Genomic DNA, 13,664 nt, shown 5'->3' with positions numbered 1-13,664 from the left:
AAGTTAAGGAACATTGTAATGATGGATTTCATCTATGGTATGAGTATACTATATTAATATTAAAAAAATAAAAATTATGATTGTTGTGATTTTGTAGGACTATAGAGTTTCCAAATATTTCATTGCAATACAAATTTGAATGAAAGAGTGAACTATTTTAATACAAAAAGTTGAAATCTAAGTTCAATAATCCAACATAAACACAAAGTCCTTTAGCTTAATAGAAATTTAAACATTGACTATTACAATAATATTAACATATTTTAATCAACATATTATTTCACAAACAAGAATCACTATTCATTAAAGATAACAATATAATTTAAAAATAGAAATAAAATTTACTTTTTACTTTTCAAACCTATTTAGAAAAAAGATAAGATTCATTCAATAAAAAACATGAATGTAGAAAAGTTGAACATCACCTTTGGAACGAGCCCCATTGTCCCTCTTAGGTTAGGAAAAATGTACCATTGACATATTTTATTTTGAAGGTAATGATATGTTAATACATATCTATTATTGAACTAGATAGAATAGCTATTTGAAAATAGATTTCTAAGAGAATTTAATTGCAAAGTAATATTAGCTTGTAGTTATGTACTTTTGTACGTTTTGAAAAATAGCTCACCAATGATATGTCCTATTAATATTTAAAATTTAATTTTTAAATTTTAGTACATGACTTCTTTTTGTGACATATATTTCATTAGATTTGTCTCAACTATGATACTAACTTTTTTATGTTCTTACTATCCTCCCTAATTTTTTCCATAGAAAGATTGCTCATTATTATATGTAGATCCTCCTAATCATACCAAATACAGGTAATGATTTTCAAAATCATGTTTCAAAACCTAAATAAATCTTGAAGATGATAATAGAAAATCACTTGACAGAGTCATGAAATCATACGTTCTATGGATAAATGTAGAAGGCATGAGATGGTCCTCAAGTTGGATAACTCTAAAGTCTGTGACAAAGTCAATTGGGACTTCCTCTTTTCTATAATGATAAAAAATTGGGTTTAATAGTAGGATTGTTCAGTTAGTGAATGATATGATAGAAAATGTGCAATTCTTTTTCATTATGAATGAGACTCATTAGGGATCATTCAACTCCATACATGGCTTAAGATACGGGGATCCTCTCTTCCCTTATATTTTCATTATGGTACCAGAGGTCTTGGGAATAAAATTTATTTCTAAAATGGTGGAGGTAACCTTATAGGGTATCAAATATGCTTATTCTCTCCCTCCAAAGGTTTTGTAACAATTTGTGGACACCACCTTCCTATTTGGGGTCTCCACTATGATTGTAGCTAGGGAAATGGAATGGTCTATTGGACTAATATGCTGAAGTTGATGAATGATCAACCCCATAGATCCCAAGAATCACCTACATGCAAACACCTATTACAAAAGAGAGAAGCAAAAAGCTATGGAGGCAGGAATTGCTAGATCCATAGACGAGACATTCTTGATGAGCAAAAAAGTAGATTCCTATAGTCAAAAGTGAATGAATGTTTATAATGAGAGATCATCCTTATAAAGGAGATTGAAACCCTAAAAAGGTCTAACCTAGGTTGCATCATAATAATTAATAAAAGAAATTAATTATTATATTAACCTAACATTTATCTTAAGTAGAGTAGAGTTAATTAGAAAATATCCAATTACTCTAACATAATATGCATAGGTATCTAGTCAAAAAATTAAATTTGAGATAAGAAATGTGTATTTATTCAACACTAAGATCAAATTGTAGGATTGTGTTGTATATGAGCAATGTTAGTATGCTAATAAAAACCAAATTTAAATAAAGCTTCTACAAACTAAACAAAATTCATAAACTTCAAGATAGACTAAGATGAGCTCTCAATTGAGAATATGAGCCATTAATGGGCTCTCTCAATAAGAAGCTCTCTTGTTGAGTGGCTTTGTCTAAATAGATAGGATGTATGCTCAAGCTTATGCTTCAAAAAGGGCTTCAAATGGAGTTGGAATTTGGGTGTGGTTGTATGGTTTTGATGTAAAATGGCTTCTTAAAATGGCATTATGACTTTACTTCATGGATTGTGTTGTTTTGCAAAGGGGAAGGATCCAATTTATAGGCAAGAGGCTTGAGGGTTTGAGGGCTAAGATGCAAGGATGGGGAAAAGCTTATGGAGGGCTCAGATTGCATGAGAGGAGAGCACATGGATTGTGCTTCCTTACAGCCAATCAAGGAGTGACACATGTCACAGGGTGAGAGGATAGAGGAAAGGGGAATGATGAGTCAACAAAGGAGGCTCAAGGGATAAAATCTTCATAAAGACCCTCATAATGGCTTGTAAGAGCAATGAAAGGGCTTTGGAAGAGTCATTTATGGCCTAGTGGGCTTCATAAAGTTTTATGGTTGGGATATTTTGAGGGAGATGAGAGGAATTTCTACTTGGGCTTGATTAGGAAGGTTTTAAGCTTCCTTAGGCTTGTGCAAATGATTAGAGGATGGATTAGGATGGTTTAGGATTAGCTTAGGGATAGGCAAGTGGATGGCATTTAATGAGGGTGGGTGAAGGAGGAGATATTTGTTAACTTTGGCTTGGGTTAGTAAGTCTTAACCCATTTGTAGGGAATGTGACAAGGGTAGGAGGGGATTAGGATTAGGTTTAAAGACATCTTCTAGAAGAGTCTAGACTTTGGATGAGGATAAAGACTTTCTAGAATAGTCTAGAATTTCCTAGGATGAGGATGAAGACTTTCTAGAAGAGTCTAGAACTTCTTAGGATGAGGATAAATTAGATTTTTAAGAAATAAATAAAGTTTTATTTATTTCAAGGGTTTGGGTTGAGGAGATATTTATTAAAACTTTTTTAATAAACATGAGGATTAATATTTAATCTTAATTAAATATTTTGAGTTGGGATTAGGGATAGGAAATGATGGGATTAGCCTTTAATCAAAATTAAAGAAGGATTAGAAGATTTTGGAAGAGGTTAGTGGTCTTAAGGAAATTGGCCAAGTTTTGGGCAAAAAATAATTTTTTTATTTATTTTGGGTTTTTTGGTCAATTTATTAATTAGATAATTAATAAATAAGAAAATAATGTTTAAATAAGATTTAAACATTTTTGGGAGGGATTCCTTAATTAAATATTTTTAATTAAGATAAAGGGTTTTAATGGCATTAAAATATATTAATTAATTAAATAATTAATTAATTAATTAATGATGATGTCATCAGGGACTTTCCAAAAAATAAAAATACTTTATTTTCTAAAGGTTTTTAGGTGTCTACATTTTTCCCCTCTTTGATGTGATGCCGCAAGTGGCATGGCATCAAAGATAAGAAAATAAGATGCCCAAGGCTAGAGCAGAAGAGGAGAGAATGAACTGCAAGATGCCCCCTCAAGAAGGCGGCAGGGAGAGAAAGCGAGGCTCGACGACTTCTTGAAAAGTACAAGAATCTTGGCGGGTGAGAGGACAAAGAGTGGCTTAAGAGAAGAGGTTTAGTTAGCTCAAACTCTCACTATGGGAGAATGATAAAGGAGAATCAGATGCACAAGAAGAAGTAAGCTTGAGACTTTAGGGAAGGTGGAGGATGAAGCAACAGAGCGCTATAAAAAGGAATTCAAGATAGGGAGAAGGATGAGGGGATTATAAAGCTGATGCAACTAGATTTCAAAGAGTCAGATTGGTAGAAGATGGGTTTCAAAGATCCCTAGGACTAGGATTGTGGATCTTGAAAGATGAGGCTTGGTGGATTGATTTGGATTGGTGGATCCCTAAGACTAGGATTGTGGATTCCTAAAGCTAAAGGTGAGTAGTGATTCAAAGAGATACTGATGCATAAGCTGGGGTAGGAGAGACAGATGTTGGATATGGATGGGGGATAATGGAGATGAAGGAAAACTATTGAAGCTTTTTGAGCGGGGGGAAACTTCAAAGAGAAGTGCCACCATGTAGTTGAGCACTAGATTTGCTAGAGGACTGTTGGTTAATTGCCAAGGTTACCAAGAACATCAAGGCCTTTTCACCAACTATCCAGAGGACTGACAGACTGACTCAAAACAAACACGCAAGGATTGCCCCAGCATCACACATGAATCTCGAAAGAATCAGAGTGGAACTGACACTGGGTAACCCACAAGCAAAAAAGAAAAACAAACAAAAGACTTGATCAAGACCTTACGCCCAGATTGCCCCATTCATAGTATACCATGATATGGAAGATCGTGGAAAATTTGAGGAGGGAACAAAAAGATTATTTGGAAAAGATACTTCAAGACCCAAAAGGGAAGATTCCAAATCAAAAGAAAGTGAAAATCCAAAAGAGAAACATTTGCCAACGAGATGGGTAGGATGAGGTACTAACAGACCAAGATCAGACATGAGGAAAGCTATATCCTACAAGGATTTATCAGAGAGTACCTATACTGGTGGATCTAGATGGGTGATGCGTCTGACAAGCTGAACTAAGAAGGATAACACTTTGGTGACAGGAGATCTAGCTAAAGGATGCATTGGGATAGCTAACCAAGGGTTGTGCGATGTGTACAAGATGTTGAGCAAGGACGATCTAACACAAAAATTAGATAGATACAATGGTACTAAGCTAAAGAGGATGTACAAGCTGACAGACCAAGATATGTTACAAATGTACAAGGTTGTTCATGTTTGGGTTTTGTGAGATGGAAATGTTTGTGAAGGGTGGGATGTCTGCAATAGTTGATAGGCAGATAGGTAGATGGTTTGCAAAAAGCTTAAGTGAAAATGGGATTCTTTGTGTGCATGTGATAGGATACAAGCTAGGATACAAGATTTGGCATATAATACAAGCTAGAATATGGTACAAGCTTTGGACAAGATTTGGATATACAAGCTATGATACAAGGGATGATACAAGATTTACAAGCTGGGGTACAAGATTTACAAGCTGAGGTACAAGATTTACAAGCTGTACAGGAGGTATTTACAAGCTCCATTAGATTTTGGATATTTGGTTGAAATACCAAGGGAACAAGAAGGTGTTTTATGGCATGGTGGGTGAATGGATGAGGGATAGGATAGTGATAGATAATGGATTAGTCTTAGTACACAAGGCACCTGAATTACCAGGTTTTCACCAAGGTACCTATCCAAGGCACTTGAATTGCCAAGTTTTCACCATTGGACGCTTATTTCTTTTTACTATTTTTTTTTTTTGTATTTTTCAAAAGCTGGGTATACCAAGGATCTTTAAGCATAGAACTTCTTGAGATGAATGATGTTAGTAGGATCATTCAAGATTTCTCCTTCTAGTGTAGATAGTTGATAGGCTCTGGAGCCAAAGGATGCAGTGACAACATAAGGACCAAGCCATGTAGGTTCAAACTTGCCTTTCTTTTTTCGATCTGCTTGGACTTTCATGTTTTCTTTGAGGACCATGTCACCTGGCCGAAAGTGTTGTGGAAGCACCTTCTTGTTGAAATTCCTTTTGAGACGAGTTTGATAGATGGTGAGATGATCATAGGCTTGTTGTCTCTTCTCATCTAAGAGATCTAGCTGGGTGAGCTGGCTACTCTGTATTGTTCATCTGATATTTGCCCTTGCAAAGATATGCGCAAGGAGGGAAGTTCAACCTCTATAGGTAGTACCGCTTTGGCACCATAGACTAGGGAGTATGGAGTTGTGTCTGTGGATGTATGGAAGGAATTTTGATAGGCCCATAGGGCTGGATTTATTTATAGGTGCCAATCACAGTCGAAATCATTGACAACTTTCTTTAGGATTTTGAGGAGGGTTTTGTTAGTTGCCTCTGCCTGGCTGTTACCTTGTGGGAAATATGGGCTAGAAAAGTGGTGATGGATGCAGAGGGAAGTGCATAATTCTTCCATGTTGAAATTTTCAAAGTTACCTCCGTGGTCGGTGAAGATGGTGGATGGGATGCCGAAGCGGCAAACAATGTGGTAAAAGATGAACTTGGAGACCTGAACTCCTGTAGCTGATACTAGGGGGACTGCTTCCACCCATTTAGTGAAATATTTTGTAGCTATTATTATCCATTTATGTCCATCAGATGAGAGGGGTGTGATAGTTCCAACTAGATCAAGGCCCCAACAAGCGAAAGGCCAAGGTGGTGCAATAGGTTGTAGATCCTGTGTTGGAGTGTGCATAAGATTTGCATGCTGCTGACATGTGAGACACTTTCTGACAAAGTCCCAGGCGTCTTCTTCAATAGTAGGCCAATAGTAGCCTGCTCTAAGAATTTGTCATGCTAGGACAATACCACTCGTGTGGGCACCGCAAAGTCCAGAGTGTACTTCCTTTAACACCATCACGGCCTCATTTTGGTCTAAACATCGAGAGAGAGTATCATGATAACCCCGACGATATAGGGTATTGGCTAAGATAACATAGCAGGATGATTTTTGGATGAGGTTCTGGCATTGGGTACATGTGAGGTGAGGATATGTGATACCATCGTTAAGGTAAGCGTGAATCTCATGGTACCAAGGGGATTGGGGACCAACCAAGATACAAACACGATTTGAATCCTCATTCGCATTGGTGGGTGTGAGGAGCTATTCGACTAAAAACTCATACTGTGTAGCTACTTGGGGAATTTCCAAGAGCAAGCCTATAGTAGCCATAGCATCTGCTAGTTTGTTCTGTATTCGAGGCACTTGTGTAAATTGAAGCCTTGTAAAATGCTGGGTTAGCTGATCAACTAGCTCTTTGTAGGGTAATAGCTTTTCATCTTTGGTTTGGTATTCATTTAGGGCTTGCTTGATGATGAGCTCAGAATCGCCAAAGATTTGTAACTCAGGAATGTTCCATTCTGCAGCTATCTTTAATCCTGCTATGAGGGCCTCATATTCAGCTATATTGTTGGTGCTAGGGAATTGTAGCTTGAAGGCTTTTGGAATGTAATCTCCTTGAGGTGTGACCAAAAATATTCCTGCCCCTGATCCATGAGATGTGTATGAGCCATCAAAATAAAGTTTCCATGGGGGCTATTCTTCAATTAGACAGATATGCTCATAAATTTTGTGATGAACGGATAAGCATCTATTAGAGGTGCATCAGCTAGGTGATCTGCTATAGCTTGCCCTTTGATTGCCTCTCTATCCACATACTGGATGTCAAATTTGCTAAGGAGCATAACCCATTTGGCCAAATAGCCTGTAAGTGTTGTTCTAGAGAGCATATACTTGAGAGAGTCGATCTTGGAGACTAGTTGGATGGTATGACTTAGCATATAGTGGCGAAGCTTTTGAGTTGAGAAAACAACTGCCAAACAAGCTTTTTCCATAGGAGCACAATTGAGTTCATAACCAACTAGGGTTCTACTAATGTAGTAGATGGCTCTTTCTCTGCCGTAGTCATTGAGCTATGCTAGAAGTGCCCCTAGAGTAGTAGGCGTTGCTGATATGTACAAAATTAGGGGACGACCAGGAACTAGTGGAACCAAGATAGGGGGATTGGTGAGATACTGCTTGAGCTGATCGAAGTTGTGCTGACATAAAGGATCCCACTTGAAGTTCTCATCCTTCTTTAGTAAATGTGAAAATGGTGTACACTTATCTACAAGCTGGGAGATGAAGTGTCGGACTGATTGAAGCTTTCCCTGAAGAGAGTGAAGCTGTTGCAGTGTCTAGGGAGGACACATGTCTAAGATAGCCTTGACCTTCTTGGGGTCAATCTCTATACCTCGTTTAGACACTATAAAGCCTAGAAGCTTGCCAGATGTGACCCCAAAGACACACTTCTTGGGATTCAACATGAGATGATATTTGGCTAACCTGTCAAAGACTTTCTCTAGGTCAGCAAGATGATCCATGAAGGTATGAGATTTAACCAAGATATCATCCACATAATCCTCCAAAATGCTATGGATGAGATCATGAAAAATGGTTGTCATAGCTATTTGATAGGTAGCCCCAGCATTCTTTAGGCCAAAAGGCATCATGTTGTAACAAAAGGTTCCCCAAGGGGTAGTAAATGTTGTCTTATGCTGATCCTCTTCTACAATCTTGATTTGATTATACCCAGAAAATCCATCCATGAGGGACACAATTTCATGTCTAGCTATAAGATCTACAATCATATCTATGTTGGGCAAGGGAAAATCATCTTTTGGACAAGCTTTGTTAAGATCTCTGAAATGAGTGCAAATTTTGATGTCACTAGAAGGTTTAGTGACGGGGACTGTGTTGGAGATCCACTCTGAGTATTCAATAGGTTGAATAACCTTAGCAGCTAACATTCTTTCTAATTTAGCTTTGACCAGTAATGCCACCTGGGGTGCATTTTTCTAAGCTTTTGTCTGACGGGCTTGATCTTTGGATCGACTGCAAGATGATGAACTACAAGCTTTGGATCAAGTCCTGGCATGTCCTGATATGACCATGCAAATTGGCCAATGTTCTCTCTTAAGACCTCAAAGAGGAGGTCAGCTTGGTCTTGTGATAGGGATGCAACAATGTGAACAAGTCTAGAGATCTCTAAAGAACTGATGTTGACTTCTCTAGTATCCTCAATTAGAATAGAAGACACCTCTGGTCGATTATCTTGAGGAGGCAATGCTAAATATTCATGTTCTTCTTGTGGCTCTGGATTTTCTTGCTGAGGGGTTCTCTTCGCTGCCATAGCTAGTGTCGAATTCATCTTAGTTCCAGTTTTGGGTGTATCAGAACTAAGTTGGGGATTTTCTCCAAAATACCCCTTTGGATATAGCTTGTAGATATAGGCAGAATCTGGCTTTGTTTGCTTATGAGGAGTTTTGACTCTCATGAATCTCAGAAGTGCTTCCTTTGATGTGAACTCATCAATGTGTATGACGCTTGGTTGGTCCCAATCTATGAGTTGTGGATGGGCGAGTGGCAGGTCAATGAGGTGGTTGGATAGTTCTTCGAGAATAGAGTCTTCGAGGGAGATTTGGTCTAGGATATCATCATAGGCTCTCTTTTCAACTTCCTTAGGAATGTCTTCAATTTTGACAAGGTCACAGTGAATGTTCAAAAAAGCGTGACCATCCGTATTGGTGCCCCCAGTTGTGGGTATGCCAAAGCCAAGACCTGACTTCGATTCCCACTTGTGTGCATCGATGGGACACTGCATGCCTCTTTCTTCTGGTCCTAGACCACCACCTTGATAGTTCCATTTGTCAGTGATGAGCTTATGTTCTTGGGGATACTTTTGGCTGAAGTGATCAAGGTGTGCTTGATTTTTTTGAGGTGCATCCTTATGTAACCAATTGTTGATATCTGGAGTGAGCTCCTCATGAAGAGGGATTTTTGAGGATACAAAGGTTGTTGGGCCAAACTATTTGTATCGAGGAGGTGGAATCTCCTTAGCTTTGTGATATGTCAATCATCCATGGGCATGTGGATCAAGTGGGAGTGCCCCAATAGAAAATGCACCCAATAGACTATACTCTCCACAGCCTTTGTTATTGATCTTCACGGTAGACAAGGTAGAGGCGAGGATGGTTTCTGGGTCATTACAAGTGTGGGATGAGCTGGCGATGGATGTGCCGATATCAATTCTAGGGAAATGGTTTGTATATGAAGCTTCAACTGCATTGCAGTAAGCAAAGGGTTCTGGATCGGCATGGATGGTTACCTTAGTGCCTTGATGCAAAAATTTAACGCACTGATAGTAAGTGGATGGAATGGCTTTCATGGCATGAATCCATGGGCAACCAAGGAGGATGTTAAATGGTAGGTTTAGATCAATAACATGGCAGAGTGTCTCTTGGATGACTGGCCCAACCTTGATTGGCAGCAAAATAGTTCCTTCTGTGGTTCTTTCCAAGTTTTCATAAGCTTTGATGGTGATAACCTCACTGATGATATCTGCCTCAGTATACCCAAATTGTTTTATGAATTTTAGGGTGCAAATATTCAAGGCTGATCCATTATCTATCATTACTCTTTTCATAGAAAAATTGGATACCATGATGGCTATGCGAAGCGAAAGGGTGTGATCTGGCTCGACCATGGGTATGTCGGTGGGTTTGAACGATAGGGCACATGAGGATGAAAGGTGTCCAACAAGATTACGAAAATTAGTAACATTGATATCAGAAGGGACACGGGATTCTATGAGAGCACTGTCAAGGATGTTCTTGTACACAGGACTAGTGCAAAGAAGGTCTAAAATGGAGATTTGGGCTGGCATGTTCCCAAGGTGTTCCAAGATATTGTACTGGCTTTTTGATGGAGCTGATGGTGATGGTGAAATGGGTGGGTCTGCGATGTTAAATCAGGCTCTTCAAGTGGTGACTACACACTCATTGTTTGGTCCTTGGATATTGATAACATTGATAGAAGGCTCTTTCTTGGATATACAACCTATAAGGCTACCATAGTCTATATAGGATGAAGTGTGGTCATTGTTCTTCCCATGCTATTGGTTTGGCTGACGGTTGTTGGTGTCGTTGTTGTTGGTTTGGATAGGTGCTTTTCCAAGATTTTGATTGTTGTGAGGAGGAAACGCATTTTGATAGATCTGTAAGCCTAAATTGGGAGAGGTTTGGGCACCAACAGTGATTTCCTTCTGATCAATGAGGTCCTGCACATAGTCTTTCAGTTTCGTGCATCTGAGGGTAGTGTGACCTTTTACCCTATGAAATTTGCAGTACTCATTGTCTTTGTACCATGCAACTTTGGAATGGCTTGGGTCAATTTGTTGGGTAGGAGGAAATTTGATGAGGTTTTCATTGACTAATTTCTCAAAAATGACATCCAATGGCTCACCAAGGGGTGTATAGTTTCTAGGTGTAGGTTGGAATCTGGGCTTTTATCCTGTAGCTACATTGATGGCATTAGCTTGATTGCTAGACCCTTGAAAGTTTGGTCTTAGATTGTGGTTTTGATAGCTGTGGTTATTATACTGTTGGTAGTTGATAGCTTGTTGATTGTTTGGTTGATAGGGTGGGTTGGACTGGTTGTGAGAAGGACCAACAATATTCATATGTCTGGTGTCAGTGACGCCATCTGTTGCAACATGCTTGTTTTTGTTCCAATACCTAGACTTATCATTGGAATGTGATTGATTTTGGTTGGCTTCCTTGTAAATCTTGACCACACCATCTTTAATGAGTCCTTGCTCAAGGATCATTCCTTTCTCTTTGATATCTTTATAGGTCTGCAAACAGTTCATGGTCATGTGGTGAGCCAAGCTAGGATGGGCATTATCAATAAACATTTTCACCAAATGGTGCTCTGGCAAGGTGCAAGATATGCTGGTGGTAAGGGTTTGCCATCTTTGCAAATATTCGGGAAGGATTTCTCCACCTTTTTGCTTGGTGTGGACAAGATCAACTACTGATAGCTCTGTTTCAACAAGATGGGCATATTGGGCTACAAATGCCTCAGATAATTCAGCAAAATTTTTAATTGTGCCATAGTGGATTCTATAAAACCATTCAAGAGCTGGTCTGGCCAAGCTTTTGGGGCATAGTGCTGCATGTACTATGAGGCTTGCTATTGATATGGGATTTGAGGTTGGGATTGAGGAACATAAGCTGGCTGTGGGATAAATGAATTGCTTTGTAGAGGTAAGGTATAAGATGGTTGTGAAGCTTGGGGAAAGGATCAGGGGGCTTGTGGGGTTTGACCAAGGTATGTGGGCTGCGCCCCCATTTGGGATGGGACCTGTAAATAATTGGTGGTTTCCTGGATTGGTGGGTTACCTCCTAGAAGTGGCATTGAAAAGTAGTTGGTAATAGGAGGTAATGGATTAGTTGGTGGTGGAGGTGGTGGGAATTGAAAACTAGGAAATGGAATTGATGGGGTTTGATAGCTTGGTGGCTAGATTTTGAAGCTTGGTAGAGTAGTGGCAGGAGCTTGGGTCACCTGAGAGCTGGGTAGAACATTGGTAGTAGCTTGTGGGGTTTGATAGCTTTGTGGAGTGAGGGTAGTAGCTTGTGGATTTGTGGCTGATGGCATTGAGCTCCCAAGACCTAATGGAAATGATGGGATTGTGCTTTGGGCTGTGGTGAACAAGCTAGGGGTGATGAAAGGTTGATTACTTGGCCCCATGGGTGGCATCCCTGTTGTATATTGCTGAGGTTGGCCAAAGATGCTAGCATTGATTTGGGAGATGGGTGGATTTGGAAGGCTAGGTTGGGGAGCAGCAGCAGCAATAGTGAAAGGTGTGAACTGTGAGGTGTTTTGGGTAAAGGGGGTTTTGAGCGAAGAGGTATGAACCAAGGATAGAGTGGTGGTGGCTGGGTTGGCTTGCATCATGGAGATTTCAACTTGGGTGGATGATGGTATGTTTGGGTCTATTGGATCATATGGATTGGCTGGAGGCTCTTCTTTTGGCATATATTGAGGATAATTTGGATCATAAGAGCCTATGGGTGGTGGCAGCTACCCAAAAAATGGGTGAGATGGATCTAATAAAGGAGGGGGTCTTCCAAAGTCAAAGGTTCCTACATTATCCCTTTGAAAATTAGCCATGATTATCTCTTTGTTCTTGTCTATAATGGTGTTTACCAATACTGTATTTCCTGGTTGGTTCATGAAAGCTTCAATGTCAGTAGATGATGGCATAGCTTTCTCTAGGATAAAGGATGGCTGAGTGCTCAAGGGGGGTGAGGCTGTTCGATCCAAATGATAGGGCTCCATTGTTTCTTTCTTCTTGGCTAAGCGAGTGATGGGTGGCATGAAAAATGCTCCTAGGGATGAGATGCAACAAATGCCAGTGGATGCAAAAGGGAGGAAGGCTTTTCTATGCAAATGATTTCCTAGGTTGAGGCAAAGCTATATGACAAAACCTAAGGAGGATTGGGTTGGGGATTCTAACTTCAAAGATATGTTGCCAAATTATGAAAGGTCTGCTTTCCTATGTGCAAGCTTGGTGGTGATTGTGTCAACTTAAGGATAGACTGATGATCCTTTAGGAAGAACATGAGATTGACCACTTGTGGATCCCAACCTTTAGCTCAAGGTGATGAGGGATAACAAGTGGCAAAGCTAGATTACCCTAGACAAAGCTTTGTCAAAGGGATAACCTTGGTGAGATTGGTGGTTTTGAAAGATTTTATTAATGGAAAACTTTTAGCAAGGTGACAACAATTTTTGAAGGCTTGGATGTGAAGATTTTGGATTGCTAGCTAGATGGTTTGGTCCTAAATGAGATGGATGAGCTAGTAATGCTTAAGGGGATAACCTAAGATGGCTGACATTTCTACAAAGATGAATCTAAGGTGAAGCTTATCCAAGAAGGTGTGGAGAAACAAGGGTGTCTAATCATAGAAATCATGCCTAGTTGGTAAGGCATAAGCAGGATTAACTCCTAGATGTTGGCTAAATTTGATGGTGCGCTCTAACCAGGCCTCTTGAAGTGCTTTGTCGGCAGCTTTATGCTCTACTTTGTGGAGTTTGGAAATTCGAGGACTTGGTGTTAGTTCCTTTCTCTTGGCTGAAAGTTCTTGGTATGCCTGAGATGGTTTGAGTTTAACTTTGTGGAACTTTTGTTTGGGTTTGGGTTGTTTTGACATGAATTCTTGAATCTGCTTGGCTTTGAGAGACCTCGATTATTTTGCTTGAACTTGTTCAACTTCTGTAATAGGCAGTGACTACGCTAAGTGTGCCCTAAGCTAGGATTGACCAAGTTTGGCAAACATTCATTCAACAAATAAAAAATCAAGCAATAGATAGGAACAACTAGATAGAAGTTTTTGATTCTC

The sequence above is a fragment of the Cupressus sempervirens genome, chromosome 5 (genome assembly GCF_028749045.1).
Source record: "Cupressus sempervirens isolate cs-2001-9-10 chromosome 5, ASM2874904v1, whole genome shotgun sequence".
Classification (NCBI taxonomy): domain Eukaryota; kingdom Viridiplantae; phylum Streptophyta; class Pinopsida; order Cupressales; family Cupressaceae; genus Cupressus; species Cupressus sempervirens.
Note: the sequence above shows the minus strand (reverse complement) of the source record.